The following is a 14,930-nucleotide window of genomic DNA, read 5'->3' as shown; positions in this document are numbered from 1 at the left end:
ATGACTATGATGTCCATATCAGGGACTATTGTAGGATGACTTTGTATCTCACTAAAAAGGCTTTAAAGGTTTAGATTCCTGAGGATGTACTAAAGCAAGACTTGGGCGAGCTACTAGACCCTCTATTCAACACAGACAAAATTAGAGAAAGACCCATAATGAATGCTGAGGTTAATAGATAGGATAATCATAATATTAATCATCAGGAAAGGCACATCATCAAAATGACATAGGATTAGATCAGAAAACCATTTCAACTTGATCCAATACCTGACATAGTGATTTTTCATGCACAAGCCCACCCTAACAAAGGTAGAGGAAAGAAGGTTACTATTCCTACTTTTGTGGCCCAATAACCAATAAGGCCATTAATAGTATACCAACTAGATAGGCTAGTTGGATACTATCACCCTCTAGAGAGGAAAGGAAAGGGAAAAAGAAAGAGGAGTTCTCCTCAAAGGGATGAGATAGAAGAGGGTGAAATATAGGAACCTCCTCAGCAATAGGAAGGAGATGTGCAAGGGTCAGAAGACATTGGGGCTTCTAATGACTAGCTAGACCCTCAATTGCCACTAGTTGCACCTAGCCAGACTAAGAATGAAACTCAAGAAGTCTCCCTTCCTTTGCAGATAGAACTAGCATCCCCTTCTACCACCAAGAAATAGAAAAAGATTAAGATCTACATGAAGAAGAGGAAAAGGGTGATTAGAAGGATTGTTCCTTTCCCATCTATCCGAAAACCTATTCCTAAAGAGGAAGAAGAAAAAGAGGAAGATGAGGAGGAAGATGTGCCTCTATAGAGAAGAACCTTATTAGCTAGAGCCATAGAACAAGAAAAGAGGAGAAGTTCCACAGTAACACTGCCATCCACCCTAGAGGAACCTTTGGAAGTTTCTTCTTCAGAAGACAAAGTACAAAAATGGGTTGATGAGCAGGGTGTAGGAGGAGATGATATGTTTGAAATGTTAGATTTTGACTTCATGCCCATGGGAATATAATTGGCTGGGGATAAGATTAGGGATAGCCCTATAGGTGAACCCTAATAAGAGGACTGGATGCAGATGCCACCAGAATCATAGGGTCTTGAGCTTACTCCCTTATTCCCACTACAAGTCATGGTAGTGGATAAAGGTTCTGTTACTCCTCCACCTCCAAGTTTTGAAGAAGAAAAGGTTAAAAAGGAGCCTTCACAAGAGGAGGAACCACAACAAATGGCAACTAATGAAGTGTTAGAAGAGGGAAAAATGGTTGAATATTCTCAACAAGACACTGAGGTGCAAACCACAGGTTCCATAGAAATGGAGATCATAGAAGAAGAGCCTTCATAAAGAGAAAGAACTTTGGGGAGGAGTGATAAAGGAAAGGAGGTAGCTGAATATACTCCTTTGTCCTTGATGGAAGGGCCTTTAGTTGAATAGATTCTAAGGTGGCTTAGGAGAGAAATGATGAGAAACATGACATCACAATTCCGTGGGGATGAGGAGGATATCATTGAATTGGCCGAGGTCCTGAATAAACCTGAGTCCCCATCATAGGAGGTGAGACTATTGGCATTTATTAGCAACACTAGGGATCAAGATTTTTTTTTCTCAAGTGGCTATACCTCTTCCTACTGCAGATGTAAAAAGCTTAAGCCAACAAGATTATCAAATCAAAGAGGTCATGCTTGGGAGGTCCACATTAAATATGACTAGGTTGATGGTTACTAAGCGGATAAAGGAAATTTTTAGAAACATGGACCTGGAAGAGGCTAAACTTAGAACAATTCATAGGAAAAATGAAATCCTAAGAGGATATTTAGCCAAATTTATTGGTCCCCTAGATCTCGATCACCCCACAGAGAATCTAAATGTTGTACTTATAGAGGGTAGGGTGGTACATCTAGATCCATTTTTGAAATCTTGCCAGTAGTGGTGGGAAAGTTTTGAAGAAAAGGGTGTCTTGATCATCAAAGGGAATTTGAAATTATTGCACGCTACGCAGGAGAATGTGGACAAGATGGTAGCAATTTTGAAGCAGGATTTTAGTATAGTAGATGAAGTACATGCTTGGAGCAAAGATTTACAAGTTTTGCAAGTTATAAAAGGTTAGAGGTGCATGATTTGGTAGATGTATATATATCAAAGGAATTTGATTTAATTGATGATTGGATTGAGAAGATTTCAGATAGCAATAAAGTAATGGAAACATTACACAAGGAGATCCACTGGCTCAAGGGCCAAGTCCAAGAGCAGATTTTTTAGGAAGAGAAGTATTATAGTGATGCATGTATGGATATTTTTGAGGATGAGGAATGGGAGAAGTTAATTCTTGTAGAGGTAGTAGTGGAGAAATTTAGGAAGATTTTTGAAGAAGCTTCTAATGATGAGGACATCCGGCAAGCTTTCAGAACAGAGAAGCCTTATTAGAGTTGGATACCAAACTCGAGGATTTTTCTAATACCCGTATTGAGGTAGAAAACAATAGATACAAGTTCAAAGATAAGTATGAGGCTTTAGATTTACTAGATGTGGCAAAGATCATTGAGATTATAGAGAAATTCAATGGCAAACATCCCAACATAGCTTTGGGATAAAGGGAAACAAAACCAAGAAGACAGAATTTTAGTTTTGGCACTTAGTAAATTTTTTAGATTTTTGACATTTTGAGGTGCGTAGGTATGTAGGTCTGTAGGTTCGCAGGTGTGTAGGTATGCAGGTGTATTTTTCTAGAGGTGCACTGACAGTTAACTACTAGTACTTAAAATAGAGCTTTCTATGCATAAAAAATGCATTCTGATAGCAGTTTAACTCCGATAGATGCCCAGTGAAGGATCAACTTCTATTTTTGACACTTCTAGATACTTCTACTTTGATTGAAGACTTTTTTTTTTTTTTTCTCTCATAATTTTTTTTTTATGACATGTAAAGGCTATGCATCCAATTAATGAATATAAAATGGATGGAGTCCCACTAAGCACCAGTTAGATTGTTAGTTTGTATATAATTAGTTTGTTTTGTTAATTTAAAAGCATATTATTGCATGAACATATCTCTCACTCTCAACACAAATTGAGGAGATGATTTCTTATAAATACTCCATTGTAATATGTAATTGGGGCCACCATTGTTTTGCAATAAAATTATGCTTTTGGTGCTTGCATTTGGAGTGTAGTCATTCTTGCCTAAATGTGTCATTGTTTTGTGAATTTGTGTTCATGGAATTGTGATTGAGCCAAAGGTTTATTGCTTTGTTTCTAGTTGTGCAATCTTTTAATTCTTGTGTTTGCTACAATTTTATGAATTCTATTGACATATCTAGCTTGAGAAGAAATCACCAAATTGTACCTGCATAACTCTTTGTCTCACATGAGTGCACTTTTCATGGCCTTGTGATTTGATGAAGAGTGAAACATCATATGGTTATTAAAGTTTCCCATTGATGATTGCATCAATGGAATCTAGGAAGCATTGTTCCAATTTTCATTAGTTACCCACCAATTTCTTTGAAGGCTTAACTCGCAGACATGTTGTTTTCTGTAGCTTATGTCCATCAGGATTTTTCCTTTCATGTTGTTTTCTTAGACTTCTTGTTACCCTTTCTTCATTATTTTCTTTATTAACCCACTTTTTAAATTAGAAATTCATATTCATTGCATTATAAGATTGCATTCATTGAAAAACATAAAAAATACAAAAGGAATAGTTCTTTTGTGTGTTTTATTTTGAACCAGTGAACAAATTCTACATCCTATCCAAAATCAAACGAACCAACAAAGGCCTCCTCATGAACAAAAACATTTATCTTCAACTGAGTGGATTCTAGTAGGTTGCAAGATCACCTAGAACCTTGGAGTTGATTCATAAGATTGACTTTTCAAGAGAGGAGTTCAAAAGAATTCCTATTGTTAAGCATCGTGCAAAACGACAGCTCAACACAACCTATATATGAAAAATTTGAAGTATGTTAGAAATATGTTAGATTATATAAATATAAAGATCACTAATTTGTGCATAATTACATTAATACTACCACATACCTATTTTTTTTTGGGTGGTGGGTTAATTACTTTATCTCTTAGTCTTATCTCTTTTGCATCTTCAATGATTTCATTCTATTGGTGTTTGAAAACTACTAGGCAATAGTAGACCCAATACTAGGGTTCAGAAGATAAACATAGTCTAAGGGTAACTACTTCATATATGCAACTTGAAATTTTTTATATTTGGACCTACTTCAATAGAATTATAGGGATTCTCTACACTTTCAGTTCTGCAAGACCAACACAGGTGCACCTTAGGGATGAAACTAACTGGATGTTTGATACTTTCTTAACAATTCACTCTTTGATTTCTTTTCTTCAAAATCTATCCCCTATTTAAGAAATGGTCACAATTCTTATTAACTTTGCAAATAATTCTTGATTATAGGATGTTGGGACTCAAAATTGAAACCCTGATTTTGAGTACCATTGAAAAATTTAAGCCCTCAAGTGCTTTTTGGTGCATATATACTTGACTATCCATTTGAGGCCCTTAAGGTGTTTAATGCTTCTAAAACCATACATTCAACATTTCTATGTGTTCCATGAAAATAAATTGAAATTCTGAGCCATTTCGTGAAGTCCCATTTTGAGAATTTGTCAAATCTGCATTTTCACCTAATTGTCAAATAGTGATAGGAGGCCTTGTTTCCAATTGAATATCTTGCACCAAGTAATGTTCAATGACTCATTGCTTTGAGAGTATTTAGTGTCCATACTAGAGAGCATATGTTTCAGATTTTGAGTTGTTTTGAATCTATTTGACTAGGTTTTGAATCCCTCAAAGTTGGTCATTTACTGTTTTCATGCTGATGCACTTTGCACATAATTTTGGAAGGCCCTATTTGACGAGTTATAACTTTTGATTAGTTGTCCCAAATGAGAAAATTCATTTTACGTTGCATTGTAGAGGTTAGAGACTTGTTATGTTTCAAGTTTCAGCTCATGATGAATCTGTTTGATCAGTTTTCAAATGTGATTCCAAATTCAATTTGTAACTTTTTACTGGTGTCAGCATTTATAGATTTGTCGAAACCCCTATTTGTGATGTCATATCTTTGATCCCATGATAGGTGAGATCAAAAAGATTGTACCACTGTGTTGTACTCTGAAAATACTTTAAGTGTGTCAATTTTTAAGTTTTGACAAATCTGTCTACACACTTTTCTAGGTCAATTCCATTTGCAAAAAATGCTTTTCTGCCATTGTTTCAATCTGCAAAATTCTAAGTAGCCCACTTTGACCATTTACCATTTGCGTCTTGTTATTTTTCACGAGCCCAAATCATAGATTTATACTCTCCTCATGACAGTAAACCAATATCCCAGTTTTTGTCCCCCCAAGTGTCAGTTTACCTAGCTTTTGAAGCCAAATCTAAATGCAATTTAGTGTTTTCTAACATGTTTTCTTGCAAGCAGTTCTAAGAGGTCAACTTTGATAGTCAATATCTTTTGACCTTGAATTTTTCATGAGGCAAAATTTAACATGGTAAAAGTATGTGGAATAGAGAATCAATGGGTCAGATTCAGAGCTCGGTCAGGTGTTCTAGTCAATTTTTAAGGCTAGTAAAAGGACTTTCTGACACTAAAATGAAAGTGGGCAATAAGGGGTAAAAATGTGTTTTTAAGAATAATTCAATGCTTGATTTTGATTCCAGCCAGTTTGAAGATCTCAGTAGAGCAATTTGAGGGTTCAGTTGTTCAGAAATAGTTTTTTTTTTAGCCAGATCCACTATGGGGCCCGACTAATGCTATCAAATTTATAAGGCATGATGAGGTTTTAAATATGATTAATTGTGATTGGAATGAATTTTTATTAAAGTATTGTAATGCAAAGGCGATATAGGTGGTGATGATATGATTGAGCTATGAGGGTAAACCTATTCTGACTAAGTAATGAAGGCATTTGTTGTAGCACACATAGTACCATTTCATTTGAAAGTGCAAGAGGAGCTTGTTGTTTCTCTCAAGATTGCAGAGGAAGGACTTCTCCACTTGAAGCATGAATGCCTCCTTTAAGAAGTTGACAATATAAGAGATATGGAAAAAATTGGCTCCATATTGGAGTATGAAGATGCCAAAGTGGTGCTATCAAAACCAGTGGATGAAGTAGAACCTATAGATATGTCCCCACTTGCAGTTGGCTCTAAATGTTGATTTCTCTATATAGGTGGCTAGTAGTATAATAGTAGAGTGTTTGAAATAGAAGATGACAAGTTGGCTATGGTTGAATTCTTGACTCTAACATCCAACTGCATACAGGTTAAAGAACTCAAGGTAGAGAGTTACAAAGAAGGTGATTCAGAAGTGGATGGAAATGAAATAGAAAGAGGAGGTTGTATGGGCCATCCAATTTGTGATTTTTGCTGGAAAAGATTCTATGGAGAAAATAAACTTTATATGCATATGTAAATAGAACATTACACTTGCCACATATGCCAGAGAAGCCATCTTGGCCACTATGATTACTATCAAAACTACAATGATTTAGACGCACACTTCAGTCAAGATCACTTCCTATGTGAAAATCAGGAGTGCCTTGCAAAGAAAAAAATTATTGTCTTTTTTGTAGAATCTGAGTTGAAGAGGCATAATACAATTGAACATGCTAGCAATATGTCCCGCTCTCAATGCAATGCTGCAATTCAAATTCTTGTTAGCTTTTAGTATAGGCAACTTGGAGATGAGCATGAGTCCCATCAAGGTAGTAGAAGAAAAGGATGCCCTAGAGTAGAATAAGATGTGAGAGGAAGCAAGGAAGCAATAGGGGATTAAAAGGCCATAACAAAAGACCACTTGTTCAATTGTCATCGCCAACAACTCCAATTCCCCATGAGAAATATCTGCCAAGACCAAAGCCCATGACTGTGACAACACAAGGAAAAGAAGTTGCTGAAAGTGATTGAGACCCACACAAAGTAGTCCAAGGTAGAGAAAAAGGGTAATCTGCAGCCAAGAAGTAGGAGAAGTCCACACGCATTGAAGAGGCAACTCCATAAAAGCCACAATAGAACAAGGAGTACCTCACGTAGTGAAAAGGTAACCACAGCAAATAAGAGCAAGCTCCAAGGTTTTATCAACAATCCTTTCTTTCAAATGCAATATTGCTTAGAGGAAGCTGATTGCATTCTTGAAAGTTAAACTCCAAGGTTCTAAGGAAGGATTTCAAGTCATAGGAGAAGAAAGTCTTAGATACTGAAGTTGTACCTGAATATAATAGAAGCGAGTTTAAACCCTTTTGAGAATAAGATATTATTCTGCTACATTCTAAAACTTGCACATAATCCACTTGTTTGTTGTGCTCAGACTAAGATATTCATGATATCATGGAGCGGCAGGGGTGTAGCAACAGTGAGGATCAAAAGGAAGTAGTGCAGAATAGCGATGACCTAACTACTTTTGTTAAAAATCTTCTCGAGCAAATGCAATCAAGATTCAAGACTATGTCGGAATCCACCACCCAAAAAATTGATGAGATGGGAACTCAAATTGATGATTTGGAAAAGAGTTTTGAAGAGCTGACAAAGGAAACAGTAGCAAATTTGGAGGCCAAAGCGTGAGCAGAGGAAGAAAACTTGAAACTCACTTATCCCACATTCATCATGGGAGGGCATTTTCAATAGTTTAAATACAAATTATTACAACTTGTATTGAGTCTAAAGAAAGATGCTTTTGAAAGGCTATGACATGTGTAGGTGTGTCCCGGTCGGCTAGTTGGATGATGACATCAGCATAATTTTGAAAGAAGACACACATGATGATGTGGTAGATCTAAGGCAAACTCATAGGATGCTGACACATGGATGATCCTATGACTGTCACTATGTCACAAAGTAGAGTTGCTCACTTGATAAGCATGGTGACATAGCGACCAAGACAAGTGGAGTTAACCTGAGAATGAGCGGGTGTAGATGTGCCAGTGGGTCCCACATGGTGATGACATGTCAGTGACATGCAAGTGTTGACCTGGGGTGATGCGATAGAATATGTGGCATAGGCCGACCAATTAGGGGCTGCCACATGGCAGCCCAAGTGGTGCCTAGTGGGCCCAATGAGGAAGAAGGAAAAAAATTGATGAATATAAAAAATTACTTTTTACTTATTTTTTGTAGAAAATGGCCACGTACAAAGTTTTTTTTAATTTATGAAGCATTTTCTAAAGTGTAAACTTTAGAAATCTTAAATTTTTGAAATTCAAAATTGCAGACCAAGGTTCAATAGCAAAGGGACTATTTTTCAAACTGATATTCTGGGAGTCTCTGGAAGGCTAATATAGCAATGTTATATATCGTCAAAACTGTGAGAAACTAGATTTTCTAAATATGAAGTTGGTTTTTGCATAGAATGCCATCGATATATGCTATTGTAGGTTTTCTCTCTCAAAATTTTTTACATGTTTTGTCAGGTGTTTTGAGATGCCAGTTGCAAACTTCAATAGAAAAACACCTAAAACACATTCAGTGACTCTTGTATCAAGTTATTTTGAGTCTTAGTGGTGTTGTGGCTAAAACTTGATCAATTGGCCCATTTTCGGGTTCAATTATTAGATCTTTGTCTTTCATTGAGATATTTCTTGCTTTTGGAAATCATATGATGAGGATTTGATTTTGGCAGTTGAGGAGAGAAGGTAGAGAGAAGTTTTTCAACTTTTTGGGAAAGAATTTTGAGGGTACACTTGTTTTTTTTGATCAAATTCGGGAACTGCTTTCTTGATATTTATTTTTTCTTCTTCTCTAAACAAGTTTTTGGTTGGTTTTCAATTTCTAGTTCTGGGAGCTCTACCTAGGCTGTGAAAGCCACACACCCAACATTCTCTCTTGTATTGAACACTAGTTTATGTTTTAATGCAGATAGTCTAGATTTGTTAGGTGATTTGTGAGTTATTTCTTGTACATCTTTCATGTATTCATTTTCAAGGAGAATGAATAAAATGTAACAAAGGGTTTTTAATTCAATCTAAATCTTGTCTCCTATTCATAGATATGTAATTTCTTCTAATTTCTAAACCAAGAGCATGAATTAGTTTGCATTCTATTTAAGGATGTATGTGACTGAAATGCCTTGCTTGTGGAACAAAGAGTCATGTAATTGCTTGATGTTTATCATAGGGTTTTCAGAGTTCATGAAAGGATAGTCTAAGTATGAGATTCATTTTGAAGTAGATGTCTGTTTACAAGGTGAAAGATAGATTAAGGATCTTGATGTAGGAATTATGTCAAATATTTCCAAGAGATATATGGTTGTAATTCATTTAATTTTCCAATAGATAAGGCACTGATAAGAGATAGAATCATTAGGTTTTTTTGCTCATACTTGGGTCTTGTTGTTATCAACTTACTAAATCAATTTTCCCTTTTATGTTGAAAGTTATTCAAAGTTAAACCCTCACTTAGCTTACTAGTTTCATGAGTTATGTTCTTAGCTATTTCATGCTTGTGATTTCATGGTTAAGTATAGAAGATTTAGGGGTTTCATTTGTGATTCTAGATCCTAATTATGCTCATTGCACTGGTCATATAATTAGATCTTAAGAGGTTCACCTACCTAGGTTTTACAGAGGCTAAAGTGAAGGAGTGTAGCCTTATAGTTGGTCTAGGTTCTTGGTAAATTGTGTACATTATTGGAGACAGCTACCCATAGATGCATTCTTGCCTTGCATACTTGATTGTTTAAATTCTATTAAATCAAGAGCCAACATAGTAGCTAACTATGACACACAAAGAAATATTGCAAATAAATGTTGACAAACAATTATTTCTTCATACATAAAAGTAAAACTTGATTTGATTTAAATTTATACTTTGTACAATCACATGATATTTAAAAGTTTATATCTGAGTAGATGATTAGTGCCCTATCTATTGGTATAATGTTTCTACCCAGCAAAACTTTGACCTAATTAATTTCCTTATAATTAATTTTATTAGCAGTTACCCCTGAATTTAATTCTTATGAATATCCCTCCCATGCACCTAGAAACCCTATCAATTAAATGAAAGCAATTACTTAACTCCTTGAATTAAAAGAAATCAATGAAAAGACATACAACCCAACCAAGGTGCATTAAAATGAAAGAACCTTATTCATTCATTCCCAAAATTTCAGCCATATGAAATAGGAGACAAATTTTAGGGAGACAAATATTGCAGAACATTCCCTTTGTATTAAGCTTCCTTGAAAACAATACATTTACTGGTATAATTCATGAATAAATCAAAATATGACAAACTTTCATTCAATGTTCACTTGTATTCTCAGATTTGCAAATGAATACATCACACAAAATTTACACAAAGATTGATTGGATTGACTGCATAAATAGCATAACACTGAGAATTATATAGATTTCGGACCTCAACTCCACATCTTGGAAATCCTTTTATAGTAAGGATTGAAACAAGCTTTAGATGGGAGGAAACATGTCAAAATTCTTTTGGAAGAAAGATCCAAAAATATTTTACATTGGTACATTACAAACATTCTTTGTACTTGGATAAAAAATTGGACACAATTACAAAATTGGTAGGTGGCACTTTATGTAGGTGTCTTTGAGAAAATTATATTAGTCTTCAACCTTCTATCACTTTACTTGCCTTTAACTACATCCTTAATTTGCCTAGTCGCTGTCAATTGATGGTAGAGCCTTGGTGTTTGCAATACCCACCTAGATGAAAACATTTGTATCTATATCTGGCCAAGTTGCATCCCTAACCACATTTAATTATTTGAGGCACTTGTTCCATCTAGCATGTATTATTGCCTTAACGTTAGCAGTTATCTTTGACATCTCTTCCTCTATCTTGTATAGCATATCAATCATATAATACACTACCATCACACTTGCTTCATTATTGCAATAGGCCAAGAACCTAGGATGATCTAGGATATTATCAATAGAGGATGACCACTCTACCCACTCTTTAATCTTTCCATCATTGTCCAAAATTGTAGGCACAAAACTAGTTGTTCCTATAGTGATTGTGTTCATTTTATTTTGTATTAGCTGGAACTTGCCATTGAAGAAACCATTCAATTCCCTCACCTTAGTTATAATATTTCTAGTGTTTATGATCACTACCTTTGGTAGATCTTTCTTTTGTGCTAGTATAGGTACCAGACTATCAAAAAATGGAGTATGTGGTCCCCATGTGGTAAAGAGAGGGGATAATAGGGAAAATTCCTCTAAACATCTATACTCTTCTCCTTGCAACACGAGATAGTTGTTGTGCACATTTTGAAAGACTAGTTTTAATGCACTTATTTTGTGAATCAACAAGTTCTTAATTAGTTGTTTTGATTTATATCTCCTTTCTTGTTTCTAAATCTTCTTCATCTATTTCCATTGTTTGGCCTGATGCTTCCCCTTTTTTAGGTTCATGGCCCTATGTCTGGATAACGTGGTCTTTCACCTCTATAACTAATCTCACAATATTCTTTAGTGTTTCTATTTCATTCTCCATCTTGAGGGTCTTCTACTCTAGAACATAGGTCTTCTTCATTTCTTCCTCATAGCTCCTCCTAGTTTTGATATATCTTTCATAAGCTCCCTCTAGTTGTGCTTGAACGGTATCCATCTTGCTCTTACCCAATAGAGATACTGAAGTGTGCATACCATAAATTTGGCTTCTAGAGGTGGAGTGTACATTCTAGAAGATAACATTCCCTCTTGGGGATTCCTTAATTTGCATCAAAGTTGGCTTTTGGTCCTCTAGAGCTAAACTCCATATTGCCATTGTCTAAGCATCGATGTTATATCCATAGCCTCTTTTCTCTCGAAGTTGATTTTTATCCTCAAATGAGATAGAGTTATCTTGTCTTCTTATTTGGTCCGGTAGGAAAGAAGAGCTTATGTCCCATCCTAGGAAGACAATCGTTCCACTTCTTCTCACCAATTCCCTTGCTTCTTCCACAGTGAGGGTTTTAGTGGCAGAGTCATTTACTTGTAATTTCTGAACAGGTTCAACAACTACCTCATCAAAGTCCCCTAGCTTCATTTGAAGATGCAACTCATTTTGCTTCAATTTGGAAAGGAAGCTTTTAAACTCCTCTGTCTTTATGAAGTTGTCATCACTCATGAATTCATTACACTCAATGATCCTTTCATCTATCATTTGGGCTTGAAACTGTATGTTCTTGGCCCTTTGTCCATCCTCAGATGCCTAAGATACTAAATGTCTTCTTCAAATATCATCAAAGTACTAACTCCCCGATGGCATAATTTGTAGGACATTTTTATGAGCCTTATGTCACACTTCCACCATCTTTTGTCTCTTATTTCCTTTCTCTGACCACTCTGAGCTCTCATGCTGATCCTCTTCATCATTAGTGAATTCAACAACTATGTCATCATCAAAATATTCAAGGCCAACCTTTTTCCTTATTTCTTCAAGGACTTGTGCTGATATTTCATCAAAATTTTCTATACACTTGTTAAATTTTGACCATTAGTCTTCTTTAGGATAGAATCTATTGAAGGATGGATTTTTTTTTCTCATCTCCTATTCAAATATAACAACAATCCTTTATTTAATCATCCTCTCCCTAAAGACATCCTCATTTAACCTATCAGTAATGATATCTTCTTCCCACATAGGTTTTGTATGGGGTAGGTTATATCCTCTCATACCTTTCAAGGCATTTCTGATTACATTATAAGGGTCATATGTCCTGGCTAGCCTAGTTGGCAACTTATAGCCTCTCAGATAGGAATCTATTTCCTCAATAGAATTCTTGCCTATCTCAAAGTCTCCTACCTTGGTGCATCTACAAAAGAATGTTCCCTTCTTGACAAGCTTACCTAGGTATTCCCTTTTCATTGAAATTAGTTGCCAAAATAGTTCTACAAACCCTAGTCTCTTAGGGACATATTTGGGAAAAATGTGGGGTGGATGAGGGAATCCAAAAATTCTAATAATAGTATACTCCTCAAACAAAAAGACACTCTCTCAATCATGTATTAATTGTTTACCAGCATCAAAGAACATTTTAGGTTTAACAACCTTTCTAACACTTCTAGGAATTCTTCTATTCACTAATCCTATCATTTTTAGAATAGGATGCACAAAATCATTGTAAAAAGAAATAACATTGGAATATGGGAAGAACCATTTCCATACCCTTGTCCACCTCTCTATTGGTAGTCTTTCTCGCCATTCTTGTGTGGATTCAAAGAGATTTTGATCAAATGTATCAACATTTTTTAACAGGATTAGATGCATGATAATTGAATAATGAGGGACTCTAAAATTCTCCAATTTTCCTTGCTAAGAAGCAATGATCTCCTCATGTATCTTGATAATTATGTATGCCAAAAAATCATACCCAACATTGGTGTTGGGGTCTTGAATATTTAGATGCATGACATAATGTACCCTTAGGGAATTCATGGTTCCATCTAAACCTAGGAACTTATTCAGACCAAAGACAGTATTTTGGAAGTATCTCTAGAAGAATTCAAGAGGCATGATCTTTTCTACTTCCTTATTCTTCAAAATTTAACTCTTCTCTTTATGGAACATGGGAATATGCCTTGTCATTGCTCGACCAATATAAAAAATTCTTTTGGTTCTTTTGGTTCTTAGTTAATTCATCAATGTATGCAGGCAATGACATTGGGCCTCCCAAATCAAATGCTCTATGAAAGTCTCATTGTCTAGGGCTAGGAAGATGCTTTTGTCTTTCTTGTAGACTTACTTGCTTACAAGATTATAGCATTTGAATAGAGCCTTCACCAATTCAACATTGACAAATACTTCCTACATGATCAACTTGCCCAAGTTCTTGACCCAAGGGTTGCATATTGAAAAATTCTCTATTCTATTCTTGTAGAAGAACTAGAACAATTCATATCCATTTCTGTTAGGCACCTTTGCATCTCTTTAGAACACATATGGATCTCTGAATGTGTGATCATTTGTAGCTTTTGCATTACTAGAACTAGGAAAAATGTGTATCCATTCTTCAACAAATGAGCTAGGGCTTTTTGTTTGTGAAGTAGATTCTATAATTACTACTTGTACAATCAACTCTCCTTCTTTCTGAGCCATTTCTTTAGATAGTTCAATCAACTCTATATACTATATGTTGAATAATTACTAAAAATCTTCTCCGCAACTCAAAATTCACTCAAAAAGCTCAAATAATTATGAAACTAGTAATGGAAATCTCCGTGCCCTTCATAATTTATCTATTTCTACAAGAGGAGTATGGAATTGATGGCATTTAAAACTAGCACACTTCAAAATCTATCAATCCTCAAAAAGCTAGCAAAATATATGCTTTTTCATATTTTGTCCATCCAACTCATCTCCTTTTTATCCATCTCAGACATGGCCATTGAAAACCATTTTATTCTTTCACAACTGAAAGTTGCGATGATGTGATGCTTCATATATCTACCTTATCAATCCCTCACAACCACCAATCATGATGTATATTTTAACTGTGTGGTGTTGCACCAAGCATTTTCTTTGACTACTACTTCATCCTTCACAATGTTGCAACTCAATATTCTAGATGTCTTTGAAAACTTTTGAGAATGTGATCAACCGTTCTTTGCCACTTCAAAACTTAATATGTTAATGAAAATTGAACCCATGCGAAGATGTGATTTCTTCTTTTTCTAACTATCAACTCTTTTCGCAACTTCTCATCAAAGATCTTAACTATTACTAAAAACCTTGCGATCTTGCATTGACTTTCAACTTTAACTATTCTGAGTTCATTTTGCAAGCTCACAACTTCAAGGATGTAACCACAACTAAATGTTATGGCAATACAATCTTTGGCATTTTCCACTTTGTAGCTTTGACTCTGAGTCAATCATAAACCTCAACGATGTTGCGATGGTCTAAAACTTAACTACTTAATTATTTTATCGCTCCATCGCAACGTAATCTATCACTTTGCAT

Source organism: Cupressus sempervirens, chromosome 7 (assembly GCF_028749045.1).
Source record: "Cupressus sempervirens isolate cs-2001-9-10 chromosome 7, ASM2874904v1, whole genome shotgun sequence".
Classification (NCBI taxonomy): Eukaryota; Viridiplantae; Streptophyta; class Pinopsida; order Cupressales; family Cupressaceae; genus Cupressus; species Cupressus sempervirens.
The sequence above is the reverse complement of the archived record's forward strand: the minus strand, read 5'-3'. Positions refer to the sequence as shown.